Below are 12514 nucleotides of genomic sequence, written 5' to 3' on the forward strand. Positions count from 1 at the left end.
GAAGAAGGTGAAACAAGGTGTGGAGACAAGAGGCAGAGATTATTTAACATTTAAGAAAAGAGTCAAGGAAGACCTCTCCCAAGGAGGTGCCATTGAAGCAAGGCCCTGAATGCAGTGAAGAGCAAGCCATGCCACTGTAAGCCCAGGGACTGCCGCAGGCACAGAGAAGAGCCAACGCAAAGGCCCTGGGGCAGGCGTGACCTTGACAAGGGGGCTGGCATGCCTGGAGAGGAGGAAGCCAGTGGGAGAATGAGAAAAGCCCAAGTGGGAGTGGCAGAGGCTGAGATCGGCCAGGGTCTCAGAGGCACGTTAGGCTCTGGAGTTTCTTCTAAGCACGCTGGGGTGCCCCAGGAGACTGGGTGCAGAGGTGTGACTGCAAGGGGGCAGGAGGGGGCTGGGGAACACCGGGGGAGGAGCAGGAGATGGAGGCCCTGTGCCAAGGCGGAAGCAGTCAGACCAGGAAGCTGTCCGGGAGAGAGCCAACAGTCAGCTGATCAAGCAGAGGTGTGCCGTGAGAAAAGGAGTCAAGGACAACATTGAATTGTTCGCCTGAGAAACTGGCCGAGTCCAGGTGCCATTCGCGGAGGTGAGGAATGACTGGGGGCAGAGGGAGGGCAGGGCACACAAGAGTTCTTTTGGGCCAACACAGCTGAGACGTCTACAGGAGGGACAGTGGTTAAAACCATAGGATGGACCGGGGTCCCCATGGGAGCAAATACTGGACAAAGAAGAGGAAACGGGGGTGCCCAGTGGCTCAGTCGGTGAAGCGTCTGACTCTTGATTTTGGCTCCAGTCGTGATCTCGGGGTCGTGATGATCGAGCCCAGTGTTGGGCTCCGCACAGAGCACGGAGTCTGCTTAAGATTCTCTCTCTCCCTCTCCCTGACCCCTCCCCCACCCTCTAAAAAAGAAAAAGAGGAGGAAGAGCAAACACCAACAGACTCAGGTCCAAGGACATGCATGCGAATCGTGGCTCCAGTCTTATTAGCAGGGTGGCCTCAGGCAAGCTTCTCCAAGTTCTAGACTGCTCACCCATTCAACAGGAAAACCACCATATACACGATAACTGTGAGGACTGACAAAAAGTGACAGGAAGTACTGCACAGACACTGGCAAAGTGGAATCAGATCCTACTTCTCTAACAGAAGGCTGTGGCTGATACACAGTGACACAAAGAGGGGAAAAAACGAATTAAAAACAAACCAGGTTATCCCAGGTCAACGCCCTTTACTCGTGAAGCGCACGGCTCCTCTCGACGGCAGGTGGAGAAAAAGGAGGGAGCCACAGCCCAGGCCAACGTGACCGAAGAGCACTTGGACGTGTTCCCACCGACTTCAAACTTCTGCTGTGAGGCCTTTGTTACTGTGTCACTTGGGGCAGAAAGCCTGGGGAGAGTCGCCCGCTCAGTTAAATAAGGACCGATTCGGGGGGCTCATCTGCACATCTGGTGGCTATAGGACAGAGCAGCGGGCCTGGACCTCAAATCCACTGCGGAGCGCCGCCTGGTGCACGGGCCCTGCTGGGAGCTCCAGCTCCACCGGGAACAAGGCCAGGCCTGCCTAAGTAAGTGCCCCTCCTCGAGAACGTTCCACCAGGGAGCAAGTCCCAGACGCTGTCAGCACCTCCCGATGGGCTCTGAAGGGGCGCCACCCCTGGAAGGATGGGGTACTAGCCACGTCTAATAAGACACACGAACAAAGGTAAGAAGGGTGCTCAGAGGACAGCATAAGCCATGGGGGGTGCGCGAGAGGCGATGGTGTGCATGGGTGGGGACCAGGTGGAGGGAGGACAGCACACCTCGGCATCACGAGAGACACGAGGGGAAGATGTGGTGAGACACGCAGCCAGAGGGCCAGGCTGGAGCCAGGCAGGCGGGGCCATGCCCACCACGCCAGGACCCGGCGCTCACCCCCGGCAGTTGGGAGCCTGGCCAGGGGCTTAAGCAAGAGAGGGCCATGGTTAGGGTCACATTTCAGGAAAGTCACTCTGGCTGCATATGGAGAACAGACTGAAAGGGCAAGGATGAGAAGCAGAAAAATAAGTTAGAAAGTCCCACGGTGCTGGACCCTTGGGATGTGAAAAATGGGACAATGTCACCCCCAGCTGGCACTGGGAGGGTTTAGCTGGTGGCTCAGGACCCGACACACACTCCATGGCTCCTTCAGAGCAGCTGGTGCAAATGGCCTCCGCACTAAATATGATAATATCCTTTGAAAATTCTAAGTACCACCTCTTGGAGGGGCTCAAAGTCCCTTTACAACGTACAGTACCTGACCGTTCCTAGGGGGAGCTGGGCCATGCGGTTCGTCCAGAATCATAAACCCAGGCTATGAGATCCCAGCTCATAAACAAACAAGTCCGTGTCTCTGGACGTACAGAGATGGGTAAGGGGGCCCTCAGAGGGGGAGGGCAAGGGCAGGACGGAGCTCTCTTTCTCGCTGCATATCATTTCTGCATTTTGTTTTACCACTTATCAAGGTTATCTATTCAAGAAACCAAGTGAAAAAAGGAAGGGAAGAGAGAAAGAAACTGTCCACAAAGTCAGAGCTTCTTCATTTCTATTTATTATAAAACCTTAAGACATTTTCTACAAGACCTGATGACTCAAAACGTCTCAACAGGAAAAAACGTCTCAGAAGGGAAATGGAAAATTATGGTAATTTGCACAAAGAATGTGTCACCAGAGAAATCTTCATGAGCAGAAATTCCTTACGGGGACAAACTGAAAATCCCCTAGAAGAGCAGCTGGGAGCCTCTGCCAGCCCCAGCCGAGCCGCTCGGATACCATGAGGAATGAGGCACGTGTGTACACACGTACGTACACACACACACACACACACACACACACACACACACACACGGCTCTGCATGCGACCCCAGGGAGCTGACAGGCTCCTGGACCCAGTTACCTCTGCTGCCTTGGCATCAAACCAAAGCTAGTCGAGCGCCTTGGACAAGAGTACGTCACCCTCTGCACCTCACTCTTCCTGCCGTAAAATGGGGATGATGACACCCGTTCCCACTGCATAACGCAGCCACTGGCCACCGTCACTCCTGCCGGCGCGCGTGAACCCACGCTAGCGGTACTGGTGAGCCACAGACAAAAGGGGACCCGAATGCTGGAGCCCCTGCCCTATCTTCTAAAAACGGGAGGTAAAATCTCATCAGGCCCCGCGACAAATGAAATTGTAGCCTGAAAGCAGACCGGGCAAAAGCCCTGCCAATGGCAACGCTGACTCTCCTGTCAACGGTGACCGAGACACAAGACAGAGGTGTTCGGCCTTGAGGGCGAAAGCCACCTGCTTTCTACAAAGAACACGATGATTTTGGAGGAACAACGAGGCCTTCGCTGAGAGAGCGAATAGAACATGACAATTCCAAGGAAGGCCTGGTTTTCCCATGACACTAGTTGAGATCAAGGATCCGAGCCAAAAGCGAAAAGGAGGCTGAGCAGCGACTGTTTGCAGGCGGATGTATTTGGACGTCAATGTCGCACACGCGCTTCACGCAGCTGACTTGGTCTAGCTTTGTTTCCTCCCCAGGATGGGTGACTGCTACGGTTCCTCCCTTCCAGTGTGAAGATAAAATAAGTGTTAAATAAAGGATTTCGTTAACAAGCTTGCCAGATTACAAACGCACGCATTTAAAGTATGACAGATACCGTGTGCGGGACAACAAAAAATGACATACTCACCTAGCACTCAGCAGATTTTCTTTTAAAACCGTCCCTATATGGGAAATCTTGAAATGAACAGGAACGACACAGGACGCCCGTCTACACGGACACAGGACGATACACAGCAGAAGCCAACCTGAAATTGTATACTTACTACTCCTGATAGGATTCAACTAAAAATATTTTGTGAGACTTGACCGAGAAAAACTAGATGAGTGCAGGGATATTTCGGAGGAGTATTTGGGGGGGTTGTGAAAACTCATGTTAGGCCTGGATAAAGAGCAGTCAAGAACTCAATGTCTCAATTTCCAAGGATTTTTAAAAACTGTTGGGCTTCTCAACTCTAGCTGCTGCGGTGCTGCCCTGGAACAGTCTCTGGACAGGAGCCCTGGGAGGATTAAGGAAGCTCAGGGCCCCAGCGCGCGCCCTTGAGCAAACAGCGCTGGCTGACCTCCAGCCCCCCACATCCCCTCCACCTGCAAGGGCGGTGAATCAGCAAAGCTGCTGGAAGCCTTTTAACGGACGGACTTGCAGCCCTGGCGGGTTTTCAGCCAGTCACTTTGAAGTGTGAGCTTCTGAGAGAAACTTGGAAAGCACCCCCAACTGCTGCCTGGTTCCCGTTTCCCAGTCCTAACGCAGGCGGCCTGAGAGGGAGAGACAGAGACACAGAGAGAGACAGGTGGACAGAGATACAGTGGGACAGATACAGAAAGACCACTCGCAACAGCACGACCATAAGGCCTGAAGACCAGCCCCAAGGGGCCGCTCGCGGGGCCACACTGGGGAAGGCCCGGTACACGAGCTTAATTCTTAGGAGTATGAAAGACTGGTCAGAAATCTAAATGTTCTGTTTCTTTCTTTCTCTCTCTCTTTTTAAAGTAATCTCTGCACCCAACATGGGGCCCCTAAATGTTCTGTTTCATTCATATTACCCTCATCTTCCCACCTTCCCAAATGTAAAGTAAGTTAGGGGTGAATATTTACAGCCTATATTGTCAATAAGGGTTAAGGGCTTGCTGTACAAAAGGCTCCTCATACCAACAACAATGAAAACATATCCCCATAAAAGCTTGTACACAGGGGAGCCCGGCTGGCTCAGGTGGTGGAGCGTGTGACTCTTGATCTCAGGGTCGTGAGTTCGAGCCCCACGTTGGGGGTAGGGAACACTTAAAAAAATAAAATCTTTAAAAAAAGAGAAAAAGCTTGTACACAAAATTCACGACAACATTACTCATAATAGTCAAAGGTGGAAACAACCCAAATGTCCATCAGCTGATGAATGGATAAATGAAACGTGGTCTGTCCGTGCAGTGGGATGCTGGACAATACAAAAGTCACGACACAGGCTACCACATGAACAAACCTTGAAAACGTGATGCCAAACAAAGCTAGCCAAGAGACCACAGTTATGTGAGCCCATTTACATGAAATGCCCAGAACGGGCAAATCCGTAAGGATAGAAAGCGACTGTCTAGGGATGACAGAGACAGGGAGGTGGGGAGTGACTGCTAATGGGTGGTGGGTTTCTTCTCGAGATAATGACAATGTTCTGAAAATAGTGGTGATAGCCGCACAACTCTGGGAATATACTGCAAGCCATTTAATTGTACACTTCAAATGGGTGACTTGTATACTATGTGAACACCTCAATAAAGCTGTTACAAAAAATTAATAAGAAAAAAAATCTCCCAATGAGTCAAAGAAATGAAGAGGCAGTTTACAAAAGCAACACCAGTGGCCAATACATTCTATGCGGAAAAAAGATGTTCAGCCTCACTAATGAATACGAAGAAATACAAGACACCACTTTCAGGATCAAACTGGCAAACATCTCAAAGACAGTTTCCACCGTGGGCCAGGGCGCGTTCCCAGCGAGCAGGATCATGAAATGGTACCCTTTGTCTAGATGGCAGGCTGCCCACACTGATGCAAATTTTTAATGCATTTGTTGGTTGGGTAAAAACTAATGCTTGGATGTGAGTAACTAATCGGAAAGCCCACATGCAGATGCTAGTTTCCCGGGGATTTCACCCAGCTGGAAGGAAACTGTGGTCCTGGGAAAGGACTGCGGGTGGGGCTGTGGGGTTGTGCCCAGAGAAAACACAGCCTTGCTAATGTATCATAAGCGCCACCATGTAAAGCAACTGGAAGGTTCTGGAAATCATAGGCTCACTGTTTCCAAAGGGCAGCAGCACGTGGAGAGGTCACCACGAAAGGGGATACTGGAATGGTTACTGGAGCTGCCTGCCTGCAAAAGGGTACAGGATACCGACTACTTCATCGATCCGCACGGTGATCCTGCGGGAAGGCTGTTAATATGATCACCCCCATCGAGCAGATAAACCAATCAAGATTAGAGGGGCTGTCAGCTGACCTAGGTTGCGCTGACACAGCCAGATTCAAGGCCATGTCCATATACTCTAAAAGATGGGAACTTTCTGCTTCAGAAAAAGACAAAACTTCCACAGACGGACAGACATGGAATACCAGGTTCTACAGACCCTTAGTCTGTCCCAAAAGGGCAAATTCTCTGCCTTTAATTGGCACTTACCAACTCCCTCTCCTTATACTAATGAAGGTTACAAAACACCTTACAAAAAGCATAAGTGAGCATCGCTAACTCTTCATTCTAATCTTCAGTGTTTGCTGCTGCCAGATGAAACACAAAATTAAGACTCAGAAACACCTTGATTTTCTGGAAGCATGGCACACCAGGTACCCAGGCCAACTCTCATAGCAAACAGCTGCAAATGCTGAAGAGAAGCTGTGAGACATCTTTTAAATTGCCTCAAAGAACGGGCAAGTCAGTAAGGAACACTGAGGGTCAAGTTAAGAAAAGGCTGGGATCCAGAGAGCAAGTGGAGCTTTGAGGGTGGGTACCAAAGGCATCTGCAGAACTGAGCAAGCTCAAGTTCCCTATCCCTTCCAATGAGGTCTCATTGGCGGGGGGGGGGGGGGGGGGGGGGGCTCCAAAATAAAGCTGGGGCCACAGAGAGTTACAAGTCAGTGAAGAAAAGACTGCACAGAAAACTGCCTATATCAAACTCTAGCATCAAATGCAGGAGGGGAAAATCCCTAGATGGCCCCCAAACAGATGAGAGCCCAAATTCACATATCATAAAATATACACTTCAGGTAGATAAAAAGTGATCCCAGAAAGTATTAAATGCAAGAAGGAATGAGGACAAACTAGTCAATAATAAATGAGTAAATCTAAACAATACTGAACTAATGAGGTATTCTAAAATTTAAAAAAGAACTAAAATACTCGCCTATAGAATAAAAGGAGGGAGTGATGGTAATTAAAATGTGCTAAGGTCCTTAACTGTTTGAGAGTAGGGTGGGAGACAGTGACTAAAGTTAGACTTTGGTAAGTTACAGAAACTGAGAGATATACCATATTCATGGAAGGCTCAATGTCATAAAAATGTCAATTCTACCCAAACTGATGTGGAATAAGTTCAAAGCAATTCTAATAAAAGATCCCAACAATTTTTATGGAATTTGACAAGCACAATCTAAAAATGAAGATGGGGGGCGCCTGGGTGGCACAGCGGTTAAGCGTCTGCCTTCGGCTCAGGGCGTGATCCCGGCGTTATGGGATCGAGCCCCACATCAGGCTCCTCCACTATGAGCCTGCTTCTTCCTCTCCCACTCCCCCTTCTTGTGTTCCCTCTCTCGCTGGCTGTCTCTATCTCTGTCAAATAAATAAATAAAATCTTTAAAAAAAAAATAAAAATAAAAATAAAAATGAAGATGGAAGAGCAAAGGGCCAAGACCTTACCAGATACCAAGAACTGTTACATAAAAACTCAGTCATTAAAGCAGTGTGATATTGGCACAGAAACAGAGAATAAATAGTAAAGAGCTCAGAACGGATCCACACATTTGTGGATCACTGTATTATAATGGTTACTGGTGACATTTACAGATCCACATGAAAAGGATATATTTTTTCAATAAATCGTACTAGGACAATTTGGTACACTTAATAATAATAACAATAATAATAATAATAATAAAAGAATCAGCTCCTTACCTCATAATACACACAAAAATAAACTTAAATAGGCTGAAAACCTTAATGTAAAACACAAAATCATAAAATGTTTGGAAGACAATACCTAGGGGATTATCTTTATAAACTTGAAGTAGAGAGGAAGTTCTTTAAAAGGAACGGAAAACGCTAACCATAAAAGAAAAAAATGATGACTCTTAAAATTAAGAATTTGTTAAAAAAAACAAAACCTACAGTGACAAGACTAGCCACAAACCGGCAGCAGATAGTTACAACACACATACCCAACAAACGATTAGTATACAAAATAAAAACCAAAAAGAAACAAGAAGTATATATACAAGAAAAAGACAACCGGATAGAAAAAAGAGCAAGAAATTTAGCAGCTGTTTCACCGAAGCTGAAACCTGAATGACCAATAAGTATATGAAAAGATGCTTCGCCCACTAATAATCATGAAAATGCAAATCAAAACCACGTGAGATATCACTCCCATCAGATTACTAAACATTTTAAAGTCTAATAAAACCAGAGTTGGGAGGATGTGAAACAAACAGAATTGTCAGTTGAACTGTGAACTGGGGAAAGCACTCTGGAAACAGGTATTATTCGGTCGAGCGGAAGCTCACACACCCTGTGATTCAGCCCCACTCCTGGGGCCGTACCTTGCAGAGCTGCACGTGCGCTCCAGAAACATTCACAGCAGCACTCTGTCTCAGCAAAACACCAGAGACAATCCAAACGTCTGTCAGCAAGAGAAGGGACAAATAAATCCTCTTGCAGTGGAACATATCCATCCGAGAAAGTCAAGTACAACTATGGGCAACATGGGTTACTCTCCAGCACACGTATTAAGCCAACAATTTAAGACACCAAAGAAAACAATGTGATTATATTAAGTTCAAAAGCATGCAAAATGAGACAACACATTGTTTAGCAATACAAACACACGGTAGAACTTTACAGAAAGGCAAGAGAGTGATCAAAGTAAAACTGCGATGACCTGGGGGTGGGGTGGGCCAGGATCAGGGAGGGGCGCTCCCAACCCTAACGGTCACATTCTTACTTGTAAACTGACTGATGGGTACGTGGGGGTTTCCTTGTATCTTTAGTCTTTATACGGTACTTATTCCTTTGTATCTACTCAATGTTTAACAACTTACAAAATTAAACAATGTTCTTTCTGACTTGAAACAATGTTTGGAAGCATGAACTTGGGCTGAGAGTTACAGTGAACCAGGAAAGTCCCTGACAGCCCCCCCCCCCCCCCCCCCCCCCCGGCCCAAAACGACCCCTGAGGCTACCGGAATGAGAAGTGCTTCACCCGCAGGCTTCAGAGCCTGTGGAGACACACGTCCCCGCTGGGCAGCAGCGCCTCCCGTTCGGGACAGGAAGGTGGCTGGCTGAGAGGAACGGCTCCAGCCTGGGAAGTGGAGTGGGTGGGGTGGCGAGAACAAGTCCCACTGCCAGGGCTCTTAAGACAAGAAGCTCAGTGCTTTTCTTTCTTTCTTGGTCTGGTTTTTTTCCAGTTTTACTGGGAAATAATTGACACACACCACGGTGTCCATTTAAGGTATACAGCGGACAGTTTGAATTTCCATGTGTTGTGAAATGACGACTGCAAGAGGTTCAGCTGACATCCGTCTTCTCATAGGGACACAGGAGAGGAGAGGGGAGGGGAGGGGAGGGGAGGGGAGGGGAGGGGAGGGGAGGGGAGGGGAGAGGAGAGGAGAGGAGAGGAGAGGAGAGGAGAGGAGAGGAGAGGAGAGAGGAGAGAGGAGAGGAGAAGAGGAAAGGAGAACGATCTTCTCCCTGTGATGAGGACTCGCAGGATTTACTCTCTAACAACCCCCCTAGATGTCTGTCCTCGTCAAGTGGTCCGGCAGGTTTCTGATGCGACAACAAAACCTACCACACCTGCTTTCCAGCCGGTCCGCCCTAGGCTGGAACCACCACCTCCCAGCCTCTGCCTGCTGCCGTGTGGACAGCAGTGAGCAACTCTCCATTCTAACCAGGCCCTCTGCTTCCTTCCTTTGAAGCTCAAGGTTTACGTGTCTCCAGTTCCCAACAAGCAGGCTTGACTCCCCGAGCCCAAGGCCGAGTTTCCCGCAGAATCTCTGGCGATGACGTGACGGAGGTCTCCTTTAACTGGCCCTTGGACGGTCAACTGAATGCTGGCCTGAGGACCTCCGAGTGGGCAGGGCCCCGGGCTGACGCTCAACAGACAGGCCTGCAGCCAATGCGGAAACCCCTCAGTGCTGAAAGGCTTACTCTTTGACTTTTATTATTTCAATCATCTAGAAACTGTGGCCAGCGAAAGGAGGAGATAATGGTTTCCGGGACAACGTGCTTTGGGCACACAATGTATTCGGAGGTTTTCATTTTCTCTCGGGCTGGGTCCCTCCCTTTCGTGGTGCCAGCCTGCCGAGACACCACGTCTGGGAGTCTGGGTACCTTCTCGCCACCCACTCAGGCACCACCCTTCGAGGAATTCCAGGAAAGAGTGAGCCCCCTGGTCTTTTACATGGTAAATTGGTAAAACCCCCTGAAGCCCCGCCCCCAGCGGCTGCCCTCCTCCTCGCAGGGGCTCCTATCCCGCAACCTAATCAAACCATGTGACTCTAAAAATGGTCTTCCCTGGAAATACATGGAGACATAAAGAGGCACAGAATAGTTCTGGAAGGACCTGCAGATACTATTAACAGTTATCCGGGAGGGGAACTGCGTCAGGTGTGAGCGTGACTTAACTCTCCACGGTGCATTTTTTTTTAAGATTCATTTATTTTCTTTAGAGAGAGAGTGAGTGACCGCGCGCACACCCGTGGGAGGGGCAGAGGGACAGGAGAGGGAATCTCAAGCGGACTCTGCACTGAGCGTGGAGCCTTACGCAGGGCTCAAACCCGTGACCCTGAGATCATGACCTGGGCCGAAACCAAGAGTCAGACGCTTAACCAGCCACGCCACCCAGGCGCCCTCCACGGTGCATCCCTTAGAATCTTTTGATTTGTGCACCGTGTGCACAGTCCTCTACCAAACATGTTTCCTCCTCTGCACACTTTCTTTCTTGACCCTCCCAAGGATCCTCTTCTCCTAACTAACACACAATAACACCAGTCACCAACGATGGAGTCAGGGACTCGAGTACACATTTTACGTGCATTCCCTCATCAATACTTCCGGCCAATACAGTTATGTATGAGGTCATCCGTATCCCCACTTTGCAACTGAGAAAAGGCCAAGTATTCTGCCTGAAGGGACACATCTAGTAAGTATAAGAGCTAATATAGCCCAGGGACGGCTGACCTAGAAGTTCACGTTTCTGGGGCGCCTGGGTGGCACAGCGGTCAAGCGTCTGCCTTCGGCTCAGGGCGTGATGCCGGCGTTATGGGATCGAGCCCCAAGTCAGGCTCTTCTGCTGTGAGACTGCTTCTTCCTCTTCCACTCCCCCTGCTTGTGTTCCCTCTCTCGCTGGCTGTCTCTATCTCTGTCGAATAAATAAATAAAATCTTTAAAAAAAAAAAAAAAGAAGTTCACGTTTCTACCCAGTACCCTATATACTGCAGGGTTCCAGCTGGGGACAACTGGGTCCCAGGAGACGTCTGGCAATGTCTGGAGACATGTTCCACTGTCAGAGCTGCAGGTGGATGGGTATTACAGGCATCTATGGTGGAGGCCAGGAATGCCATAACCATCCCGGAGTGCACAGGACAGCCCAGAGCAAAGAATTATGCAGCCCCCAATATCAACGACGTCAAGGCTGAGAAACTAGGCTCTACTGTAAAAAGGCAGGAAGAGTAAACTCTCATCGTTCATGTCATACAGTTCACCGCGTTCACGTCCATAGTCCAGCCAGACACCAAACCAACCATGAGGTTCTCCTCTCTTCAGTCGATAGCACGCCGAGGCCACATCACGCGGGAGTTCTGGCCAGCCTAACTGCCGGTTCCTCCCCAGCCAATCAGGGCCGATCATCTGCCCTCCAGCGCTTACTGAGCGTCAGCTGTGTGCCAGGAAATGAGCTACACAGTGGGGCTACGAGGAGTAACGATCCCGTCCCTGCCTGCAAGATGCTGGTGGGCCAACAGGGAGACAAAGAAATCTGTCATCACAACGCGAGATATGAAGGCACTGAGAGATCAGTGCAGGATGTTAAGAAATCAACGGAGGAGGAGCTCCAAACTCAGCGGGGGTGGGTGGCTGGGCAGGGCCCAGAGCAGGCTTTCCAGAAGCATTTGAGCTTGTGGGAATGAAAGAGGCAGAGGACCCCTCACCAGACCTTCAGAGGACAGTCTCTGAGAATCCACAGATGGACACCTTTCATTAGAGAGCTTGGTAGAACTCACAGAACAGTCGCTGACCCCCTCTGCACAATCTGGGTAAGTCCCACCCTGAGGGAGGATGCAACCCGGTTTCCCTACAGGTTTGGGCCTTCTTTGACTGCAGTCCACACTGGCTTTTCTGGCTTCGAACCACCCCGCACCCTGCAGCAGGAGGTAACTCCCCTTTACGCAGCAAAGCCTGTGAAGTACACGCTTGATCTCTCATAATTCCCTGAACAATTCTGTGAGCTGGATGCTGAGATCCCTATTTGACAGATGAGGAAACGGAGGCACAGCGGTGAAGTAACTGGCCCGCAAAGAGTCACGACACAGGGAAGCGGGATTCACACCCACACCAGAGTCCTCGCTGCCTCTATCTGAGAAGACCTGTACAGATGTCAATCCAAACACACTGTTCACTCTTAATCTCCCCCGCTTTGGCAGAGCCTTCCAACATCACTCATCCTCCTCCTTTGCGCCTCCCCCGTGGTGCTCCTTGCAC

At 49.5% G+C, this 12514-nt stretch overlaps 1 protein-coding gene and 1 long non-coding RNA gene across 5 annotated transcripts in view; one reads left to right on the forward strand and one right to left on the reverse strand.

Moving 5' to 3' along the window:
- Window positions 1–12514, reverse strand: part of ZBTB17 (zinc finger and BTB domain containing 17) — a 30386-nt gene that overhangs the window by 14715 nt on the left and 3157 nt on the right. The gene's annotated exons all lie outside the window — the stretch shown is intronic.
- On the forward strand, window positions 501–4876 carry LOC130542331 (uncharacterized). The gene is made up of 2 exons (XR_008956813.1): window positions 501–1699; window positions 2478–4876. It is a non-coding gene; the product is annotated as an uncharacterized LOC130542331 (long non-coding RNA).

This window comes from Ursus arctos, unplaced genomic scaffold (assembly GCF_023065955.2).
Source record: "Ursus arctos isolate Adak ecotype North America unplaced genomic scaffold, UrsArc2.0 scaffold_32, whole genome shotgun sequence".
NCBI lineage: Eukaryota > Metazoa > Chordata > Mammalia > Carnivora > Ursidae > Ursus > Ursus arctos.